We start from the raw sequence: 25,413 nt of genomic DNA on the forward strand, positions 1-25,413 counted from the left end.
ATATAAGATTGTTTGTATAGGAAAGAATGGATCTACAGTCCTTTTAGCCGATTTGCAAGGGGTAAAGTTTAAAAATAAAGTGAACTTTAATAAGTTGAGGCCCTACTATGTGTAAGGGCTGACATTGGACTCAGTGCCTTTGCACATCCTTTAGGATTCATCTTAATCCTGTAGTGGGTACCAAGGCATTCATATGGATAGAATCATTTCTTATCTTGAACATTTGTATTTAGAGTAGCATTACCACCAAGGTCGAGTGATTTGGTGGAGTAAAGGTTATCATATTATTGAATGGCATAATAGATCTTTTACTTGAGATATGAAGGTCTAATGCTACCATTATCATAGGGTTTAGCATCCATATTGAGTTTGGTGAGGAGTGGGATGCATCCTCTCTCTTGGCTCAACTTTGACAATCATAAGTACAAGTAGGTTGATCAATTTGGCCTATCAATGGAGAATGGGTCTATACTTTGTATTTTAACTAAGCTTCTTGAAGGCCCGCTAAACTTTGCGAGTGTTGGAGTGGTCATCAAAGATTCGTGGCATAGAATGGTTATGAAAATGGGAGTTTTTTTAGGCACCGCTTTTACTAATAATATGGCAGAATACAAGGCCTTAATCATGGGACTAAATATAGCCCGACATGGTTGTATCTACCATTTATTGGTGAAAGTGACTTGCAACTAGTGATCAACCAATTGAATGGGCCCTATAGTGTGAGGGATCTTTTTTTGTAGATGTATCATCGTGTAACCTTGGATACTTTGTATATTTTTTAGACTATGACTTGCTAGCTGATTCCATGAAAATGGAATCACTTTTTGCGAATTCCCTAGGCAATTATGCTTTTATTGAATATGTGTTTTTCAATTTTGGTGAGGGGCTCTTAAAATTGCCTTTAGATATTAGCCTAGGACTACTATGGGGACTTCTTACTAGCACGCCCTATTTTGACTCCACCTATGGCTAATTTAAGTTATGAGTCAAGTAGTAGAAATTGATCACCTTCCTATTTTTTCATTGATGCATAGGATTGCTCAATGTCATATTCATCGGCATCCCTTGCTATTTATGCAGGGGGATTGGTCAACAATTTTATGTGCTTAGGGTAGGGCATGAGAAGCCCATATCCTTAGTCTAGTTTCATGCTTTAGTAGAGTTATGTGGGGACCAAGGTTTGTTTTTAGTAATAAGTTGTTGAATGGTGTGGTTTTTGGTTTATTTCATTAGGCCAAGAGAGCCATTTCTGTTGAACTTAATGCTTGATTCTCATTAGGCCAAGCGGGCTCTTCATTCTTGTAGAGAAATACTGTGTCTCATTAGGCCAAGAGGGTCATTTGGTTATTTAGTGTAGATGCAATTAATTGGTTTTGTTTTAGTGTTGCACTAAATAGATTCGATGGAGTACCTGGAGCGAGCCTCTTACTATGCAAAAGCTTACTGTGACCAAGTCCAAGTAATATCCTTCCTTTGTGAATTATTTCCCTTTATATTGAATGGTTATGTGTATGTGGGATATTTTCTTCTTTTGGGGACCCATAGTCAAGGCGGCATGAAGTACAAAGGTTAGGTTAGGTGTGTTTGGGGAGATCTATGCAGTTGTCTGCCTCTTGTGTAAAGACATTATTGAACACTCTAAGACCTGTTTCAAAAGGTAGTCTTAGTGACCCTTTTCTACTAGCCTACTAGAAAACAGTGTCTAGAAGTCCCTACTATTAGTGTGAGGTAGTTAGAGAAGCTTACGGAGATAAAAAGAAAAAAATATAAGTATATAAAATATAAATAATAAATATACAAAGGTGTCTAAAATTGAGTTTTAAACCCTAAACTAGAAAAGTGAAAGAAAAAAAAATCAAAAGGCAGACAATCACTACCTTGCAACTAGAAAAATCAAAAGAATTTAGTGTCACCTTTTGAGGGCTTGGTAGGTTCTTGGGTATTGAGTGAGGACTGTGGAAGGCCGCCGCCCTGTTCTCCTTAGATCACAGTATGCTTAGCTCCCTCCTTTTTACATGCCCAAGTATCAAGTCCAAAAGTATTAAAAAGTGAGGAATCAAAAGTATCTAAAAATGCAAGACTAGGCTATAGAAGTCCTCATCTTCTAGTAGGAGTTCGTAGTCTAGCTGCCCTAGGTCTACCAGTAGACATGTTAGACCACCACTTAGGATGATTTCTTTGATAATCATTTTTAGCATGCCTATGTTGAAGCAGTTGGTTATTAGTAACTAGCTTTGAATATCTATGAGGTTATACTTGGCCTATCTCTTGTGGGTTTCATGCCTTGATTTGTTCACGCGATAGGGTGAGAGATGTTCATGTGCTTTGTTGAGTATTTTGTTTTGTAACAGCTTGATGCTTTTTATGGTTGTTGTTTGTGCAAATCAATTTGTGGATTTCACAGATTGAGTTGCCCTATCTCGTGGTCACTAATGAGAGCTAGATTTTGAGGCCTATTTTTTGAGCCCAAAAGTGGTCTCAAAGGATTTTCTAGATAGATTTTGATGCCAAGAATCCAACGCAATTTTTCTTCATTCGACCGCAATCTGTTTGACCCCCATTTAATCCCCACTATAAGGATTGGGAATATGAAATAGCCATCGGATTCAAGAGCAAAAAAGAGTGCGACAGGGACCACGTTGGTAGATTTTGACACCAGGAAGCTAGACATCCAGTCCTTTTACAATTCTAAGCTCATTTGGACCTCTGTCTAGGCTAGAACCACTTCGGGGAAGTGCGAACATGAAAAAACTGAAGTCATTCACTTTTAATAAGCTAGGGGCTTGACAAAAAACGTTTTTGTCACATGAAGGGGGGGACACAAATTTTTATGCGCTCCCTCAAATCCATTGATTTCTTGATTTTGGAACTACTGGAGATAAAAGGAATGATTTGGGGGTGAGAATTTCTTTACTCCATATCACCACAGACTACACATAAAATGATGCACTGAATCAAAATCTTTGGTTTCAATCTTTCTCTCTCCTCTCTACACCTTGTTTCTATGGCTCAATCTATGTGAGAGAATGGGGCAATAACGACGACCATTTGTGACACAATAAAGCGGAGTCACTAAAAGCATCACTATTTTTGTCCCTATATGCATCGCTAATTGTATTAGTGATGACACAATGTCACCATATGCGTTGCTATTAGTGTTGCTAATTGTATTAGGGACGCAAACAGTGATGCATATAGCGATGCATATATCGTCGCTAATGTAACAGCGGGGGACACGGGAACATGGCATTGGAACATACCAGTCACACTGATGGTATATAAGGTGTAAGAGGGTATTCTGAGGCATCATGAAATTATCAAGAATCTCTCTTTTCACCTTCACAAGATTTCATGGCTTCTTCTTCTTCTTCTTTCTCCCTTTCCTCCCTTTCTCTCTCTTCTCCCTGTCTTTCTCTCTCCTCTTCTTCTTTTCCTACAATCCTTCTCTCTCTTCTCTTCCTTAGTTAGGCTAGCTAGGTCTCTTTCATTAAAAGTGGTATCAGAGCTTTGTCTTTGATCCTTTTCTTTCCCATAGATTTAGGGTTCTTACAGTTTCTCATAGTTAGAAAATCTCAGTTACATATTTCTCACAGGTACACAAGGAGAACTCAGGCAAGTTGTCAGCCCTCTTGAAGACTATGGAAGCCTTTCTTGGAGCTTTCCAAAGAACCATGGACACATCTGGAGGCGGAAGATAAATTTGGCAGGTCTTCACTAATTTCCATGTAAGTTTCTTGAGGGTTTTGGGCAAAAAGAGTGTAGCAGAGTTAGAGAAGCCCAAAAGCAAAGTAACTTTTTCAAGAGAACCTTCTCTCTCCTTCTTCCTTCAAGCTACCATGGAAGCTTCAGGTCAAGAAGTGCAAAGATCTTGCCCTCTCCTCTTCCTCAACTTTAATGGCTTGTCCCAGAGGCTTCCCCACCTCATGCTCCAGCATCTAGAGCACCCATGAGCCCTGTTTGCCCTGCCTGGAGCCTCCTGTGGCCAGCGTAAAATTCACACTGCATTTTGTGCTGAGTGGTCTACTCTCTTCCTCCTACTCCAGCTTAGTTCCAGTGCTCCCTGCTTCATCCTCCAGCTCTTGGCATACTTCTGGGCAAGGCTTGAGCACAATTGTTGAGATTTCCCACCAGTTCTTAACATATCTCAAACCCTAATGTGGGCAGCAGCCATGGCAACCATGAAACCTTCAACCAAGCTCATGGCACACTAAAGCCCCTTCAATTTCTTACCCCCGGGAGCCTTGGGAGTAGCCACAAGCTTCAACGAGTGAATATATATGACATTGAAGGCCCCCATACAACCACAGGCTGCAAGAAGAAGGGCAACAATAAATTTCTTGGAGAGGGCAGCCATTAACTCTTCCCCGAGCTTGAATAAGGTATGTCAATTGGTTCTTGGTCTCTCTTTTACATCCAATTGTTGAGCTCAGCCACTTGATGAGAGAGATGGAAGAATTGCATGCCTTCTTGGAGCTTGAGAGTGCCAATTGGATTCCCATTGTCGGAGGGGTTTTTGTCGAAAGGTATCCATCGGGGATCAGAAGTAGAAGGAAGTAGAGATAGGAGATGGAAGAGAAGATAGAGAATACCCAAGTGGTAAACACTACAAAGACAAATCACAATGAATTGAATCAATATGTATTGAAAGAACCTAGAATCTTTGCACTACTCAAAAGCAATCTCCAGGCATTAGATCTCCTGGAGCTTCTTCGTAGAACAAAATGTACATCAAAATTATAGCTCCTTCTCTGCTGCTTGGAACCCAAATCTGATGGCTTTGTTGGCTTCGAAAGGGGGGTAAAACTCAGGACACCTGGTCATAGATCTCCCAGATCACTCCTTCTTCTTTCAGTTCAATCTGCAGTTTTCAGCATGTTTACAGCAATCGCAACCTGTGCGATTTCGTCCATCTGTCCTTCTTGTGAAAATCCCCTATTTGGCTGAAAAAGCAACTAGCTTTTTGCATGCCATCCTAATCTATAAGCTTTTTTTATACATTTTTTGGATTTTTACAATAAATAAAATAGGCTAAAATTATCCAAAAATCTAGTATTTTTGGATTATCCATGCAACTCACACTAGTATAATGGCTCAGATCACATTGACTCTCTAGATCAATAAAGAAGTTAGATGATGATGCATTCCATACTTTTTCACACTGTGTCCTCATAACATCACGACATCCACCATTGGATTCTGAGTCCTCCTCATCCTCTGCAACCATATCCTTTACTTCTTCATCTTCCATATCTTCTTGGCTAGCCCCTGTATCATGACCACTATTTTTTTCCAATTTTGGCAACTCATAAGTAGTAGATTCCCACCTTTTGAATAATTTGATTCTTTTCCTTGCTACCGGAAGTTTGATGGCTATCCCGTCTAGCTCATTTAATGCATAATTAGCATTAACAAACACCCGTCTTACTACATAGGGTCCAAACCATCTTTTGGAAACTTTACGCATGGCACTTTGCTAGTTATCTAAACTGCTATCATAAACCAAAACCCAATCCCCATCTTGTATGGTTCTTGGTCTCAGTCTATGTCTTTTGTCAAACCATTTCTTGTTTTGTATCCTTACTGCCCTTTACTTTGCAGTTGCTGCCTCTATGTCTTCTAACTTTCTTTCCAACTGTCTAATGCGTAAGGCCAACAACTCTGGATTCAACTCCTCCTCCCAAGGTAACACACTCCATGTGATTGCCACCTCTTCTATCGGCATGATAGGTTTTTGACCATACTTCAATTCTGCATGCATATATCATGTAACAGCACTATGAGTTGTTCTGTCGGCTCAGAAAGCATAAGGGAGCAATCATGGCCACTCTTTTACCTTCTCTCCACATGCTTTTGCCAATGCCTTCACAATAGGTGGGTGACCTCTTTCACTTTTTCCATTTCCTTTAGGGTTATAGGCTGAAGTTAAAGCAAGCTTTATCCCCAACCATGCAAAGAAATCATGAGCTTCATCTGCATCCAACTCACCTCTATATGTTGTAATTTTTCCCACATAGCCATACCGACAAAAGATCTCTTCTAAGAGAAAAGTACACACAACATTTGTTGTTTTAGTACGTAAAGCTTTCCCTTCCACTTGATTAGTCAAGTCTTCACGAGCAAGCACAAGATACCTCATTTGCCAAAGACCTGTAGGCATTGTGTCAAAATCCACCACCCACTTAAAATGAAGAGACAATGGATATGTGGGTTGCAATCCATCCCGATGTCTCACAGATTAATACATTTGACATGTCGTACATGTTTCCACAAAGTGAGCAACATCCTTGTACATGCCGTGCCACCAATATCTTTCTTTGGTCTTTGTAAAAGTATCCCAAACACCTCTATGACCAGCCCACAAGCTTTCATGAAATTCTTGCATTACTTTTACTTGTGAAGCTCTGTCACCCAAAACTCGCAATGGCATACCCTGTTTCTTTTTAGCATGTTTCGATAAGTATCCATCTTTTCAAAAAAACCCATACACTTTTCTCTTGATTTTCTTAAACTCCTTATCTAACCATTCATCTCTCTTTAATAATGTACTGAGGTATTGACCAATTCTCAGCCACTCTCCTGTATATTTGTCTTTTAGAAACACTTTTGCACAAGATACAAACCATCTAAAGTGTCTTTTCTTTGTTGTCCAAGCTTCTGTTAATGCTGTAGCAACACCTTGCATTGCTAAACTCACTCTTGCAACATCATTTTCAACCATAAGAAATCATCTTCTTCCTCCTCATCCATCGTCCCATCTTCATTCTCATAACGTGCTCGAGATAACATGTCTGCCACTGGGTTATCTCTTCCTGCAGAAAGATTTGATGTATGCAATCCACCGGAGCATAGCAATGTCCGGAGTAGCACTATCCAATACCGGCAAACAATAGGTCTTAATGACTACATGAGCACCCATAAAATACTCCTTATCACATTTAAGGGATGTCACAATTTCCCATAATTCTCTTTTAACTTGTGGATGTCTTCTCTATCGTTCAGTCAATACTTTAGCACCAAAACGAATTGCATATCTTTGTCCTTCCTCATCATCTTTCCCAATTGCCCATCCAATCCCGATTGGGCTTGTATCAATAGTAATAATGATAGGCTTTCCATGTGAATAATCAGCCTTTCTCAATGTAGGAGCAGATTTTAAGAGTTGCTTCAATTTCTTCATTGATTTCTGATGCTTCTTTTCCTAATGAAATTTTTTATCTTTCCTTAGAAGCTGATAAAGAGCATCGGCTACATGTGCAAAGTGAGGAACCCATATCAAATAGAACACACATGCACCCAAGAATCTATGCACCTCTGATACATTCGTGCATACATCTTGAATTCTATCAATCCCATCTATTTTTGCTGGTGATGGCCTTCGCCCATAAGGCCCACACATATGCCCAATAATCAAAACCTCTTCAACTCCAAAGGCAGACTTTTGTCCAAAAAGAGTTAAATGCACCTCTAGACGTGTCAAAATCCTCTCATAATCCACAATATTATCTGCAACAAACTGTTTGCATCCATGAGCATCCATCTCTTCATTCTTTTTATCCACTACACACCCTTTGATTGGAACATCATCCTAGAAGGGCATAGTCAATTGTGGTATAAAATCTGTGAGTACCCTATTCATAGCATTTGTCATGTGTGCCACTGAGTTTTTTGCACCCTGTGGGAGAGTACACATCCGTACTAACCCCAAAGAAGTCTTCATGGTTGTGATATCCCTGCTTTCAATTGCAAGTTGAAACTGATCATAACCCGAGTAAAGATCACCCAAAGAATAGATTTCTTTGCATGCAAAAGCCTCCGCAAATTCATCAACCACAAGACCTGCACCCACATTTCTTATGGTCACTTTATTGACCGATTGCATGTCTTGAATAAATCTCAAAGCCCCATTCTTTTTGGGCACAGTAAACTAACGATTTGAGTACGGGGCTGAAGAAGGCTCCAAGATCTTCATGCAAATCTTTTCATTTAGCAAATCCATCAGCTTTGGCTAGTAAGCTTTAGGCACTGGAATAGGCCTCAAGTTCCATCGTACATGTGGCATAGTAAATATGACCATAGGAGAGACAAAATTTAGATCCAGGCAACCTATTTCACTTGGCTGAAATACAAATGCCTTCCCATGTCTAGCCAACATCCACATAAAACAGTCTCTCTCAGTATGCAAAAGAAACCCTTCTGCACCAACTTTCAATTCCCGTAATGTTTCAAATGTGAACTGATAACCTATATCTTTAGGATCCCGTAAGCTTGGCTGCCTTGACACTTTTTCATACATACCCTCAATCTCTAGTGGAAGTGGCAAAGCAATTGGTTTCACCTTTTTGTCAACTATCTTATACTTTGTCTCCACGAGTGCTTCAGCCCATTGTAATCCTTCCTACTGAGAAAAAAATGCTACAACATCATACATATCCAAAGAACATACCGACAACACTCTGTTTTGAACCTCATTTTTTGCATGTATAGCTGCTGAAATTTCAGCCATAGTGTCAGTAATATTTAGCCCATAAAAGATGCCTAAAATTCCATTATTTTCAGCTAACAACCCCAATGCTCTCAATTTCTTAGTAGCCCATTTCATAGATATGCGTTCAGCCCTACACATAGCTTCCATAGGCTTAAACCAACCTGAACTGTTTGTTGTAAACTGAGAAGTACTAATAGTAAATACATGCTTCATTTCATCAAGAGGCGAGTAGACCCACTAAATAGCACTACTGTAGCCCCACATTGTAGCAGTGCTTAATGAAAATCCAGGTCTTTGAATTCCCTTGTATTTGGAACCAAAGGAGACTCTTGAAGCGTATCCTGATTTCTAGGATGATTAACACAAATAGTAAGAAATTGGACTGCTTTTCTCCCATCCTTGCTTTTGACTCTTGCATAAGTAGAACCATCATCAAGCACCTTTGTTTCCATACCCACACCTGTAATATAGGGTTGTCCCAAAATCACTACATATGAGGAATTATCTTGCATAAATAAGCGTTGCTCTTCCTATACATCACCAATCGTCACTTTTACATTAGAACATGCAACATAGAGCTCCCCTGAAGAATTATTTGCAGCCCTCATTCGCCAACCATGATCAGTGTCTACAGGCCATGCACCATTTTCATACAATCCCCGCTCAATGACATTTATCTCAGACCCATTGTCAAGTAAAGCAACACAAGGAGTTTCACGTTCCCCTATTTTCACTACCGTTTCAGTGGTAGCTCTAGCCCAATGAGTTATTGTGTAGTGACTTTGAGGAATAAATCCTAGAGTCTCTTCTCCATATTGTTGCATTTGCCTTACTCCACCATGCATATTGCTACAAGACAATGCATTTTCAACCACTTTCTTCTCTTTTACATATGCCGTCCATTGATTAGTAGCATCCTACATAGACAATCCTGTACTTACTTCATGCTCATATTCAGCCCGAATACCCAACAAACCAGTTTTCTCTTCAAATTGCAGCAATGCACTAGTAGTATCACCAAGAAATTGATGCTTCCTTTTAATTATGTCAATGATCTCATCATGAAATTCTCACTTGGCAATGCCAAGCACCTCTCCCAAGGTAAATTCCACTCGACTATTTAAGATCTGTTCTTCAAGAACCTTCTTAAGATCTGTGGCTATCTTAATGTCAGATTGCAACTTATATCTTGGCTGCTTGCCCTTCTTTTTACCCTCTTGTTTGTTATCCTGTCTTTGCTCACTGGCCTCTTCCATAACATGCGTGGCTAATTTGCGGCTTTAGGCTGATCCACTATTTTTATTGTCTTTCTTTTAGATGTCCTTGCAATATCTTCATCTCTTTTTCGTTTTTCTTCCACAAGTACATCCGTGTTTTGTACCTTTGCTAAATATGCATACACTGAATATGCATCTACCGGTGATTCCCAACCAGTTATGCCACAAATGTCTTGCCCTGCATGAGACATTTCACTATCAATGACCTTTCTCTTTTCACCTGCATGTAAAGCATGTGTCCATATTTCAGCCTTTGGACCAATGCATTTCGGACAGCCAAGTCTTCCAACAACTTCTGCATACCTCCCTTTCCAAAATTCAAAGCAAGAGGCAATCCCATTTCTTGTGCATGGATCTTGCCATCTTTCCAAAAGATAAGATGTCGTGCCAAGGCCTCCTAATAGGCAGCACAATCCTTTCTCTCGTGTTGCAAACTATCACACCACATACATCTTTTTCCAAGCTTAGGGGCTGTTGCCCATCCCCTTTCCTCTTATCCTTTTTCGTCCAATTTTGCAACCTTCAATTGAAGATCCCGCATGCCTTTGACCAATTCATCTAAGACATATTCCCTAACAGAGGGAACAATAGCAGGTACAACCATAGGGTTAGCCACATAAGTAGGTAGCTTACAAGATACATCAACTGTCTTGCCCGTAATAGTGGGCAAGCTAGAGACATGCAATCTTTCTCTTCTTCTATGCTTCTTCACAAGTGTAGTAACAACTTCCTTGACATGTCTCCACTCTGTTTTCAAACCTGTCTCTGTAGTCTGATCCTCCAACAAATCATCAAGCTTCTTTTGAAGCTCAAGATTAGCTGCCTATAGAAACAATTCAATTTTCTGACTTGCAAGAGCTTGCTGTTCTACAAGATCCAACTGCTCCAATCAACTTTCAAATTCTTTTAACAATTCCGTAGTCACAAGACCCTTATTGGGTTGTAAAACCCACTCTTGAAAAGTTTTGCGCATAATCAAACAGGTGTCTTCAATGTAAAATTCTTCCCTGAGTGTCTTCTTGAAGGCTACCCAGTTTGCATCCTACAAGAAAAATTCAGTAATCTATGCTTTCAGTTCATGAACAGTAATACATACAAAATAACGGCTCCATGCAGATTGAGCCACCCCAAAGAATTCCATCTTCTGAGAATAGGTATATACATATGTAAATACATTCCTGCCATTGAATAACTTCACCTCACGCTCAACTGCTTGCAAAGCATTCATCACAACGCTTTCTGTTTGAGCTGAAGCTTGCATCACCTATTGTTGTTGTTGTACCTGTATAAGCATATTTATATTTTGCACCAACTGTTGCAAAACATCACTGGAGAATGTGTTCGAAGATTCTCCCATCTTGTCTTTCCTTCTTCTGATGACCTTTCACGTCAGGTTCACCAATGTCAGAGGGGTTTTTGTCGAAAGGTTGAATCCACCGGGTATTAGAATTAGAAGGAAGTAGAGATAGGAGATGGAAGAGAAGATAGAGAATACCCAAGTGGTAAACACTACAAAGACAAATCACAATGAATTGAATCAATATGTATTGAAAGAACCTAGAATCTTCACACTACTCAGAAGCAATCTCCAGGCATTAGATCTCCTGGAGCTTCTTTGTAGAACAAAATGTGCATCAAAATTACAACTCCTTCTCTACTACTCGGAACCCAAATCTGATGGCTCCATTGGCTCCAAAAGGGGGGTAAAACCCAAGGACACCTGGTCCCGGATCTCCCAAATCACTCCTTCTTCTTCTTTCAGTTCAATCTGCAATTTTCATTCCATTTACAGCGATTGTGACTCGCGCGATTTCGTCCATCTGTCCTTCTTGTGAAAATCCCCTAATTGGCTGAAAAAGCAAATAGCTTTTTGCATGCCATCCTAATCTAGAAGCTTTTTTTCGAACTTTTTCAGATTTTTACAATAAATAAAATATGCTAAAATTATTCAAAAATCTAGTACTTTTTGATAATCCATACAGCTCACACTAGGACTAATGGCTCAGATCACATTGACTCTCTAGATCAATAAAGAAGTCGGATGATGATGCATTCCATACTTTTTCACACAGTGTCCTCATAATGTCACGACACCATCCCATCCCCATTCCACACCCTTGAAATACATGCATGGCTGAATGCTCTTTAAATTTCTTTCCCATTGATCAAGATTTTACTCTAATCCTTAAATGTACTCTTATCTTGATTCCAACTGATTAGAAAGAAATTTGTAAGAAGGATAAGCCATGCAATCAGTGAGTCACTGATTTGTAGAGGTAAACCCCTTTTCCCATCCCATTTTCCTTATTGATCATGCATATCATGAAAGGCCCAATCCTCAATTTGTAAATGCATATCATGATGGTTGCTCAATAATAAATTTCTGCCATGTATATTCCGGGTGAGCAAAGCACGATGCCAGGCAAGGTGGCAAGACAAAACAAGGGTGACCCCCCCTTGCCATCAAAGACCCTGAAGGGGTGCACAACCCAGCTCGGGGGGAACTTTGTCCACCTCCCGGTGATCCAAAGCCCAAAACTTCTTGCAAGTGTAGGTACATTTGAATAAATAGCCGAATCCCCGATCATTTACATTCCACAACCTTGTAGATGTATTGGTAATGACATGTATCACTCGGGAAGGTATGGTGGATGGATGTAGGATGGGCAGGGTATGCAGTCATGAAAATGGTATCAGCAAGAGAACTATTGATGCAAATGATGTATGGCTTTATGTGGCATTGAGAACCACCATTGAGGCCCAGGATGTCTTGAAATAAGCACCTCAATATTGGGATACTGTATGCTCATTGAAGGAGTCCTTGTAGGGTGTTGCAGACAGCCAGTCTCACACAGTCAGCCCGCAAAAGTCAATTACAGCAAAGCCTTCTTGTGTGATTGAGTGGGCCCCATAGCTTGATTCAAAGAGGAAACCCCTTCCTTCGATCTGAACCAAAAATCTCCCCATTCCGCCCTACGATTTGGGAGATACTCCCAATTTTGTGCTCAGAGGTACTCTAGGACAGGCAGTAGTCCTACACAGTCAGCCCACAAAAGTCAATTATAGCAAAGCCCTGATCATTTACTGTCAGATATATTTTTACATAGCCTCATAGAGGGAATGAGAGATTTAATTTGAATCAAAAATTTTGGCGATCGGAGCTTCCTAGATCAAGATATTGTTATTTCTGTAACATGGGATCTAGTGGACTGCACTTAGGATGGCAGGCCACAAGGGTAAAGCAAAGGCCCAAGAGGACTTCCAGTGTGAAATAAGGAACTCTCGTGCCTCAATGAATAATTCTAGCTCAGCCCAAGAGGATCATGAAGACATGTTTGAAGAGGATGCCCCCGAGATGGACCGCTTATCTATGCTTAACCATACTCTATGCCAACATGAGACCCGTCATGGCGACCAACATCGAGAGTTGAAACAATGCCATAGGGAGATGAAAACCCGCCAAGATCATTGTCATTATGAGATGATGGCCAAGATGGACTTACTCATCAAGCGCATGGGTGCCCTCATCCCCCCCGTCGCACCCTCCTCGAATCGGCCAAATGAGCATGTCCCTCCCCATGAGGCCAACCGCCCTCCTCCCTTGGAGACCGGGCGTAGCCCACAAGGTTTTGGTTGCACCCATGGCATTCCCCATAGCACTTATGAGACGGGCGAGCCCTCCACTCGACATGATGAACCCATCCTTCCCTCCCCCATTACGAACCCTTCGAGGCCATCCTTGGGATAGCAGCTCCCCCGTAATGGAAGCTATATGCACACTCATGGGAATGGCCAGCAAGGGCCTAATGCAAATTTTGGGCAGCATGGAATGCAAGGTGTACATGGGCAGCATGCACATGGCAATGGGCAGCATGCACATGGTAGTTTTGGGCAGCAAGTCCCCAATGCTTAGCCCAGTTCGCATTTAATGCATGGGCAGCATGGTCATTGTGGACAACAAGGTCCTAATGTGCAATTTGGTCCTCATGTAATGCATGGGGAGCATGGCCCACATGGAAATTTTGGACAGCAAGGCATGTATGGGTAGCACAACATACATGGGTAGCATGTAGCATATGGCATACATGGACAGCAAGGCCCAAATGAGTTGCGTGATAAGATTGTGTTTGCTAAGTTTAATGGGCAATCCTCATCCTCGGCTAAATTAGAGGAATGGACCTCTAAATTGGAAGCCTATTTTCTCATTTATCCCCGTACTGACGAGGCAAAGATTATTTTTTCCTCCCTTCACCTTGAGGGTTTTGCCCACACATGGTGGAGATTTATTCAAAGAGAAAAACAACAGTTTCATGATTGGGAAGATTTCAAGATGCATATGGTCCAAGTTTTTGTCTCCCCGGTAGAGAAAGAATGTTTGGCTAGGCAATGGTATCAGTTTGATCAACGAAATCTCACCATGAGGGAGTATACCAACCAGTTTATGAACCTATCCATGTATGTTGAGGCCGTCAATGATGAGACCAAATTGCATAAATACATTTATGGGCTAGATGCGCATCTTTCAACTGATGTAATAGCTCAAAAGCCAGCCACTTTGTTTGCAGCCATATAGAATTGGCTGAACGGTATGGTTGGAAATACTGTCGCAATAAGGGCATGCAACCAATTGCAAAACAACAAAGATACCCTACTAGGCAACCCCCATATGCTGATAATTATTGCAGCAACAATGCAGGAAATGGCAGCCCCAATATCCCCACCTACCCCACTTTTAATGCTGAAAGGAAATATGGCAGTTTTGGGATACCACCCCCTTCCAAAAGTGACCCAAAGTATGCTGAAAATAAGACACGGAATGGCTTTAGTTCTAACAGTCAAAAATTCATTCCTCCGGAGGTTTTCAAGGATCGCAAGGCTAAGGGCTTGTGCTTTAAATGTGGGGATAAGTATACAGTTGATCATATATCCAAATGCCCCTTTAAGCATGCCACTCTCAAGTTTAATAGCATGTATGTGTTAGAAGATAGTGATAAGTTGAAAGAGGACTCACATGACACCTCTCCCATGATGACACTTGCTGAAAATGTTGAATATGAAGAGGATCTTGACACCAATTAGTTTTATGACTCACCGGATGGGTTCCCTTTTGACCTTGTTGGCTGTCCCATACATGGCATGCTTGGGAATGACCCTTTGCAGCCCCCACTTACCACTATATCAGCTTGCTCGATATCCATGGATGAATGGACCGGCTGTAGAAGCCCGAACACCCTACAGGTACATGGTAACATTGATGGCAAGAATGTATGCATTCTTATAGATAGTGGCAGCACACACAGTTTTGTGAATAAATCGACTCTTGCCCATTTGACATGTATTCCTACTGAATTATAGCAACCTCTTAAGGTTCAAGTGGCCAATGGAAGTGAGGAAATAAGCTCCCATGTATGCACACAAGTGTCTCTTATGCTAGCCGAAAATTATACAACAAAGGTTGACTTAATTACCCTTAATATGGGCCCCGTGGATGTTGTTTTAGGTTGTGATTTGCTGTAGCAGTTGGGAAAAATCTCTATGGACTTCTCTCAGTTGTATATGGAGTTTGTAATGCATGGGAAGCTTGTACATTTGGAGAGCATCAAAGAAATTGCATATTTTCAGCTTATAACAGCAAGACAACTCAAAAAGCAAATCAACAAATGCTCATAGATCTTTGTCTTGCATTTGCATAAGGATATTGATGACCATCACACCTTGGGGAAGCAAAATGCAGTACTAAAAGCACTTTTGGCTGAATATGAGGACCTATTTCAACCCCCCACCACTCTCCCACCTCAAAGATCGGTGGATCACCCAATTGACTTGGAGCCCCATGCCAAGCCCATCAATAAAACCCCATATCGGCTCTCTAAATGTGAGCGAGAGGAAGTAGCTAAGCAAGTCAAGGAGCTCATTGAAATGGGATTCATAGAGCCTAGCTCTTTCACTTATTCCTCCCTGGTTCTATTGGTTAAGAAAAAGGATGGATCCTTCTGATTGTGCATTGACTACCATGATCTCAATAAGATCACCATCAAAAATAGATACCCCATCCCTCGAATCGGTGACTTGCTTGATGAGCTCAAGGGAGCACGCTACTTCACCAAGATTGATTTGCGATCAGGCTACCACCAAATCACAATGAGAGTGGGTGATGAAGTTAAGACAGCCTTCCGGACTGACCACGGCTTGTACCATTTCCTTGTCATGCCATTTGGGCTCACTAATGCCCCTGCCACGTTTCAAAGCCTAATGAACAAAATATTGCAGTCATGGCTTTTCCAGTTTGTGTTGGTATTCTTTGATGATATACTCATTTACAGCAAGTCACTACATGAGTATTTGAAGCACGTCAGACAAATTTTCAATATACTAAGAGAGCACTGGTTATTTTCCAAGGAAAGCAAGTGTGTCTTCATGCAAACAAAGGTTGAGTACTTGGGACACATTGTTAGTGAGAAAGGCATCCAAGCTGACCCTAAGAAAGTGTAGTGTGTTCAAGATTGACCCACGCCCACTACCACTACCTCCTTGCGTGGTTTTCTTGGCCTCTCCTTTTTTTATCGGAGATTTATTCACCATTATGCTACAATTGCAGCACCATTAACTAACAGACTGAAAAAAATACCTTCTTATGGGATGCTTTGGCTAATTACAGTTTTAAGCAACTCTGAAAGAATTGCTCACTTTAGCCCCCATCCTCGTATGCCCCGAATTTTCAAAGGATTTTACCATTCAGTGTGATGCTAGTGGAGGGGGTGTTGGTGCAGTCTTGCTACAAGAACATGGTGTAATAGCATTTGAGAGCCAGAAATTGGATGATAAAGAGAGAGAGTTGCATGTCTATGATCACGAGATGTTGGTAGTCATTCATGCTATCAAAAAGTGACACCACTACTTGTATGGCAGTAAATTTAAAGTGAAAAGTGACCATTGTGTGCTCAAATACTTCTTGAATCAGCCCAACCTCACTCCCAAACAACGTAGATGGGTAGCTACCTTGCAGAACTATGACTTTGAGATCACCCACACCCATGGCAAGAAAAATATAGTGGTTGATGCACTCTCTTGCATGTGGGCATGCAAGGTCTCATCTATCACTGAACTCCACCATGATTGGATTGAAGATCTCCAAGAGGCCTACTTGCTTGATGCTGAATTCAGCCCTCTTTTTCAGAAATTACAGCAACGTGTTATGGATGACAACTCTCAATGTCAGCTCCATAATGGTATCATTTGGATCCATGGTCGTATCATAATCCCCCATGTCTCTCCTTTTACCCAAAGGATACTTGAAGAGATGCATTCTTCCCCAATTGTTTGCCACTTAGGGGTGTTCAAAACATATGACCGTATTTCACATCTCCTGTATTCTCAACAAGGTCCTTGGAGAACATTAGGAATAAACGTTGCTCGTAGGAAGGCCTAAGACCTGCTGGTGGTTGTGGTGGAATTGGGCTAGACTGTGATGGTTCTAGTGGCAGCGGATTTTATGGTATGTTTAAGGGTAGCTTCATAGTCTGATCCGTGTGTCTAGTGCTACTTTGGGGTACTTAGAGTGGCTCCAGTGGCATAGATGGTGTGTTGCCGTCTTCTTGTGCAGCCACTAGGATGCCAAGCTCTCAGAACTTAGATGATTCTGAGGTATCAAGCTGCTATTTGAATCAAAATATTGGTTGGGGTTTTTTGACCGCAACCATCGCGGGTTCTATAGACTTTGCAGCTCGGGTTTCATGGGTGTTCACTACCTTAGCAGGAGTGTGGCTTCCTGGAGATGGGGTGGCAAGCGATGGTTGTGGTTGGGCTATGCCTCAAGGATTTCCCTTCTTCTTGGGCACCCATATCAAGATGTTGCCTTCGTAGTATCCTTGGGCTCGCAACAAATCTTTGGGGATCCATCGAAACTTGATTGTGTGCCTATGTTGATAGCGTTGGGTCAGTCTCTTAGGTTTCGAATGATAGTCATTAGCCTTGTGGGGTTGTGTTTGCTAGGTACAAGTAGGTCGCTTTTGGTGCTTTGGCACTTATTTAAGCATGGGCTCTATGGCTTTGGGGATGGCCTTAGTTGGTGGTTCTTTTGTAGTTTGGGTGGGTTGTGACGAGTCACGACCCCCCTCCTTAGGCTTGGTCCTAGGTAGCTTTATTGGTGGGATGATAGGCTTGGGTGGAGCCTCATTGCCCTTGTTGAAAGTTGTCTCTCGATTCGAGCATTGCCAATGGCAAGGTGAATATGCTATAGATCATAATCTATGTTGCAATGTGCTTGATTCTTGAAAGTGCATCCTAATAGCAATTATTGACTTGCATCATTAGTATTTGGTGATACATAGAATATGATTGATAGGCTCTCAGACTTGATAGAGACTTCAATCTTGCACTTCCCTAGGAGTGAATATGTCTTGCCCTTCAATGGGCTGAGTTTAGCATTGGTGGGATGTAACTGTGGTTTACCAATGATGGTTCAATGAGCATGAGTGAAGACATTGAAGTCAGCTCCCTTGTCGGCATCAAAAACTGTGTGCGTTGGGCGGTAGCCATGATGCCCAGGTATGCTGATGCTACTACGTCCTCATCCTTGTCCTCTAGTTTGGTGATGGTGGCTACACAGACATCGCCAAGGGCTTCTAGCATAGGGGGCTCATGAAGTGGATGTGTGGGAGAGTAGTACTTCTTCATGCAACTACCATTAAAGAATCCTATGCCTTTTCCTTCAAGGGTTTCAAGTTCTACGTTTCCTGTCCTACTAATGGTGTGCACTCGAAAAGGTCCTAATCCTTGGAATTTCATTTTTTGCTTATGACCCTTTACCAAGTAGAGTAAAACAAGGTCTCCCTGCTCAAAGTCATGTTGTTTGACGTGCTTGTTGAACCCCATGTTCCATTATGCTTTCTCACAAATTAGGGCGTGGGTGGCTATGAGCCGAGTCTCAGAGAGTCGATCCAATTCCATAAGATTGTCGGCTTCCCTTCCCATCTCTCCTGTACTACTATCCTCAAGCTAGGGACAAAGAATTCTAATGGAAAGATTTCCTCATTCCCATAGGTCAGCCTATTTGTCCCACTTCCATTTTATAGGCTGTTTGATAAGCCCAAATTGCTACCATAAGTTTGTTGTCCCAGTCACTTCGCGAGGTAGAAACTACCTTCGTAATAAGGACGTTGACTAAGATCTTGTTTGTGGATTCTACTTGGCCATTAGCTTGAGCGTAGTAGGGTGAGGATTTCCTATGGATGACTAAGAAGGTTGAGAGTAGGTGGCCAATCACCTCATTGATAAAGTGATGCCTTGGTCGCTTACTAATTCAATAGAGCAACCAATTCGCGAGATAACCTACTCCCACAAGAACTTTGTTGTGGTCCTAGCGTTGTTCTTCCTGGTGACTCATGCCTTGGCCCATTTCATAAGATAGTCAGTTGTTGCCACAATGATGTATCTAGCATGTGAGTATTGTGCTGCGAGACTGATGGGTCCAATGAACTCGATCCCCCATTTCTCAAACAATTGTCATGCAATGATAGGGGGTCAACTCCATCTTATCCTTTCATGTAAGAAATTCAATCCTTTGGCACTCATCACAATGCTTTACAAACTTAGCACCATCGCGGAATAGGGTGGGCCACCACAACTGAGATTGCAACACCTTGCAGGTTGTCGTATCCCCACTGAAGTGCCCTCCAACAATCCCTCCATGCGCTTCGCTCAACACATCATACATTCCATGCTTACATACACATCGTCATAGCAATCATTCTTGCCCTAACCTATAAAGTTGTTCGGTTATCAATTGGTAAGGTTGGATTTTTGGAATAAGTCTCCTAAGCCTGGCCTTCTTGATAGGTCTCTCGGGTAGGACCATGCTACACTTGGACTATGTCATCCACCCAACATGGCATTAGATCAGCTCTAAGCAAGTCTTTCTCGCTAGACAAGCTAAAAAGATGAGTGTCCGGAAGATCGTCAGCTATGCCTTATCCAGTAGCTTCTCATGTGGTTATTCGGGACATGTGATCAACCATGTAGTGCTGCTTGCCCTTGCGTACCACCATAGAGAAATCAAATTCTAGAAAAGAAGAAATCATTTAGAAATGTGTCCCATAGCGCATGGTTTATTCATAATATACCATAAGGCTTGATGGTCTACAAAAAAGGTGAAAGGCGTGGTGAGAAGGTAGTGTCAAAACTTCTTTACAGCGAATACCATGGCCAACCCCTCCCTTTCTGTGGTGGAGTAGTTCATATCCATGTCAATGAGATGTCTACTAGCAAAATTCACAAGGTAATCCATGTTATATTCACCAGGCTAGTACAAGTCAGCTCCAATAGCAAATTTAGATGCGTCTATATGTACGTGGAACATGATGCTCTAGTCTAGGGCTCATAAGATCGGTGTAGTTGTAAGAGCTTTCTTCAATTCCTCATATGCCTGCTAACACTCATCATTTCACTCGAACACAATCAGCAGCTTATACAATGGTCTTGCAATCAATGCATAATTCAATACAAAGTGTCGATAGTATCAAGTGTGACCTAAGAAACACTGAACTCCCTTATAATCCTTAGGTGGTGGCAAGTGGACAATGACCCTGACTTTCAAAAAGTCAATGGCTATGCCATTCCTGGACACCACATGCCCTAGGATGCATCCATTGACCTAGAACTGGCACTTCAAGGGGTTCAATGACAAGTTGTAAAGCTGGAATCATTCAAAGACTGCTTTTGTAGCTTTTCCAAGTGTTCTGCCCATCCAGAGTACATGCATAGGTAATCTAAAAACACCTCTACCTCTCGTCTAAGCATATCCTTGAAGATGGTGCACATTAGACACTGAAAGGTAGCATGTGCATTCATCAACCCAAAGGGCATTACAATATAAGCGAAGACACCCCACTCAATGGCAAACGCGGTCTCGTGCCTATCATCGGGATGTGCTTGCACTTGGTTGTATCCTGACAAGCCGTCTAGAAAGCTATAGGCCTCTTTACTTGCTACCCTTTCAAGCATGTGCTCCATGTATAGTAATGGGTAATTATCCCTTTTTGTAGTAGTGTTAACCTTCTTATAGTTCACACACACTCGGATCTTCCCATTCTTCTTCATGACTATCACGATTGGTGCTACCCAGTCTATGTGCTCTATTTTGTAGATGAATCATGCCCTCATTAGCTTATCGATTTCCTCCTTCACAGCTTGGGCATGTTTTGGATTCATATGGTACGGTCGTTGTTTTTTAGGCACCGCACCAAGGGCCATTGGTATGTTGTGCGTCACCACTCTAGGATCCAGTCCTTTAAGCTCACCAGGCAAATACATCTGCATACTCTTGCAAGAGCACAATGAGACTGGCCTCTTCCTCCTTGGTCAGGTTGTTAGCTATAAACACAGGTCGAGGCTTCTCGCCTTCCCCTACCAAGTTGACATCTTTGACCATGGCAGGTCCCTCAATCGGCTCACTTGACTGTCCTTAACGTTTCGCCCCCAACAGGATCATTACCCTGTCACCTTTCTTAAATTTCGTGAAATGTTTTTGTAGGTCCTATGGTTTCTTCTGTTGTTTTTCCTCTAACTTATTTGTTTGTCCGCTCCTTTCTTCCTTCACTCCTCTCCTACACCTCAGGTGAACTGGCAGGTCCCCCTTGGTGCATTTGGTCCTAGGAGATTGGGGTATCTCCGAGTCACTCTTCATGTACTGACCTCCAATTCAAAATTAAACTCGCAATCCTTCCTAGAGAAAGGGTTTTCCCCTGGTAGTTGTATCTCGATGGGTGTGTCTATCCCAAGCAAGGATGTTGTGGGTGATTGGGCTATCCCTGCTTGTTCATAATCTATTGCTCGTATGTGCTCCAACCAGGAGTGATCACACTCCATCTATATGACTCCTCTCTTGATCTTACAAGCACTCCCTTTCTGAGGCTTGGAGTCCAGCCTTATCTGCTCTATCACTCTTTCCTCAATGTCATAGTCTATGGTGTCTATCCCAAGCAAGGATGTTGTGGGTGATTGGGCTATCCCTTCTTGTTCATAATCTATTGCTCCTATGTGCTCCAACTAGGAGCGATCACACTCCATCCGTATGACTCTTCTCTTGATCTTACAAGCACTCCCTTTCTGAGGCTTGGAGTCCACCCTTATCTACTCTATCACTCTTTCCTCAGTGTCGTAGTCTATGGTGTCTACCTCTTCTTTGCTTTCCTCACTAACAGAGAGGTAGTCCTCGTACTCATTGTCAGAACCATCACCTTTTGACTGCTCATCATCGCCTAGACTCTCATCTCTAGCTTCTCCCTTGTTGGTGAGTAATGCCCAATTATGCATTAAGTTCAGGTCATGCACCTAAGTCCATCTCCACTTAGGTTCATGCAAGAGGTCTTTGAGGGGTCCTTCTTCAACAAACTTGTAGTTTTTGCAGCTTGTTTGCACGTCCCCTCTTCCTCTGAGAATGGGAGATAGATGAGCTCCTGGACATCATGCAAAGTGGCACTATGGGGTCCTTCTTCAACACACTTGTATTTTTTGCAGCCTGTTTGCACGTCCCCTCTTTGTCTGAGAATGGGAGATAGATGGTCGCTAGGACATGCATCCAATCTCACTCATCCTCAGGGCAAGGGATGTACTTGGTCAATGGCCCGTATAATTTCTTTAATGGCACATCACCCTTGAGCATGGCAGAGATGGCATCTAGGTCGACAAGGGTCATCTTCCAAGTGTCCATCTCAACTCTTATGACGTCCGTTTGGTTTCCTAAGAAGATTAGATCGTTGCCCTAGTCTTCGACAACTTGAGCATTCCTCATCTAGGTTTAGCCTAGCAGAATGTCGTAGTCCACTCCCTTCATGACAATGAAGTTCACAGAGAACTGGACACCCACGATCTTCAGTAGCCAATTCCTTAAGACTCCAAATGGCCTTACTTTCATTCCATTAGCTAGATTAATGTTAAACCTAGTGGTTTTGACATGCGTGTTTCCCCAAGCCTGGAGCACAATATGGCTCAACACACTCACTCATGCCCCAATATCTACAATTCCCTTCCATGTCACGTCTCTTAGGGCTAGTATAGGCAATACTGCGTGTATCTCAATGCCTTCCCAAAAGGCATTGACGTGTAGTGACTTTGGCACTAAGTGCAGCGTCAAGCTGGCGTCAAGTTTGGTATCTGCGTGACTGCATCATGATCCTACAAGTTAGTTGCATCATGCTCCATCAATTCTTCCACCCAATGTTTCAACTCTTGCCATAGCGTGGGGTGTTGCCTGAGTATGTCTCCTAAACTCAAAGTCATTGGGGTGGTCACTAACATCGCGAGGAGGTTGCTGGTTGCTTGCCTCTCTCCTAGGTTTGTGCTTCTTTGCCATTGGTCTTGACTGATTAGCTGGCCCGTAGCATCTAAACTTGGCCTAACACAGCGCCCCCTGTGGCATGGGTGAATCTCTCGACCTTGGTTGTCGACATGGGTCGTTGACCTTAGTCGTTAACCTTGGTCATGCAGGCAAGATTGGCATGCTCATGCTAGAGAGATCCTAGATCTCGTCCTTGAGGTGCTCCTGGGCTTCCTTTACCCATTCCTTGACTTTGGCTATTGCCTCGAGTTGGCGCCTAGGGTGAGGATACTCCCCCACCTTGGCACTCCCTTTCTCTGCCATCTTTGGAGCCATGGTATCGCCTCTACCTTTGTATCCGTGACCTTCTTGCCAGTCACTAGCATTGTCGCACCCTCAGTCTTAAGTGTGACCTTTGCATCAGTATTTTTCTTCCTTCTCCTTCGGCTCTTCTTTCCTATTGCGGCTGCATCTAAATTTTTGGGCCCTGGCAGTGATATGCATGTCTGCTTCTCTGTGCTCTAGTCATGAGATGCAATGGGATGGGTGTATCCTCAGTCAAGGGCACTGGTGGCACGATTGCCGAGCTAAAGGATGGCTTCTGTCTAGGAAAATCGGTGAAGAGATGAGTGATGCCACACTCAACACATTCGAGGTCAGCTTTCTCCTTATTCACTTATTCTCTCTCTGGACATCGTGATGAGATATGGCCTGGGTGACTGCAAGTCCAACGCGAGATTGGATCTTGGGTCAGCCCTGCGAATCCTCTGCCCCTACCTCTACCTAACACCATCAACGGTATGGGTCAATAGTCCATCAGGATTGGATTTCCCTCTTTGTCATACTAGACGTAAGGGTTCACATAGGCTTTGTTTTTGTTAGGCTCCTCCATGTAATGGACTTGGTGGATGGCTTATGTAGGGTCATGGTGTCCTGGATATGGCCGTCTAATTGATCTCCATCCTAGGGATGGCTGGTTTTGCATTGTTTGGTGGTGTGAGTGCCAATTGGGCTCCTCTTCCAAAGAAATTTGGCGGCTTGTTCCCTAGCTACGACGGGTTGTACTGCTGGACATAGGGGAATCTCCTAGGCAACCTACAGTGCATGGCATCGTGGCCGAACCTACCACAATTCACACAAGCCCTAGATCTAGGATCCTAGCACTCAACTAGGAGGTGGTTGCCACCACAATGCACACATTGGACATGTGGTCGCATTGGTTTCCTCACCCATTCATGCAGTCATGCTAGCTCCATTCTCACCTTGGCTAGCTCGTGGCCTTGATCTACACTCTTCCCCTTGTCATGTATACTAGGGGTTGATCCCTTGCTCAAGATTGTGGCCCTCTTTGAGATCCTCTGAATTGGAGTTGTCGTGGTCAAACTTTGAGAGCTTCTCTCTCTCAGTTGATCATCCACTCTAATTGCTTCGTCAAAGACCCTACCTAACACATCTCACTGCAAGCTAGAGTTACTTGCTAAAGCCTTGTACAACTCCTCACTATGGATTCCGTTTATAGACACGATGGAGACAGTTCTTACATTGGGTCACTCATTTGCGGGGATTCTCTTGAAGAGGCTGTGCACATGAGTGACGTAGTCTCGTATGTCCTCCTTGTCCTTTTGACAAGGACTATGAGGTTATCAGAGTATCCTAGTTCCGAGAATATCTTAATGAAGAGATCTTTTAGTTGATAAAATTTGGCTTACTCTACCTAAGCTGATGTACCATGGCCTACCTTTATTGCCTAAGCAAAGCTCAAATGCCTAGGAGCGTTGTGCAAGGCTCATGAGACCGTTGGCCTCACAAAATTGCTCAAACTGCTCTACAAAACTGTACGGGTCGCTACTAGGCTACTACTTAGTAACTACAGGGATTTTTGATTGGCTCTTCACTCCCTAAGTAACTCTTAGGCCTGAGAGTAGCGAGGTCGCTACTGCTGCTACACTCTGTTCGACAACCATGTTGTCCATGAACCGCTTGGTCACAAGCTCGCTCAGTGTAAGGTCTACCTCTAGCTCTCTCTCTCTCTCTCTCTCTCTCTCTCTCTCTCTCTCTCTCTCTCTCTCTCTCTCTCTCTCTCTCTCTCTCTCTCTCTCTCTCTCTCTCTCTCTCTCTACATTTGGTCCTGCCTTGCTTTTGCTAGCTAAGGCTAGCACGTGTTGAGCTTTGTGCACATCTATGTCCTGCTGCAGCTTCCTAGCTCTCTACTCGTGGTTGTAGGTCTCTATGTCCTGCAACACTTTCCTAACTGCTTTCCTCTCTTCCTCTAGGCTTTCCACCACCTCTTCTACTGGCCTACCATGGATTATTATTCTTGTCAGCATGTCGTATTC

The sequence above is a fragment of the Lygodium microphyllum genome, chromosome 13, assembly GCF_053477565.2.
Source record: "Lygodium microphyllum isolate KBCC chromosome 13, Lygodium_microphyllum_v1.1.10, whole genome shotgun sequence".
Lineage (NCBI taxonomy): Eukaryota > Viridiplantae > Streptophyta > Polypodiopsida > Schizaeales > Lygodiaceae > Lygodium > Lygodium microphyllum.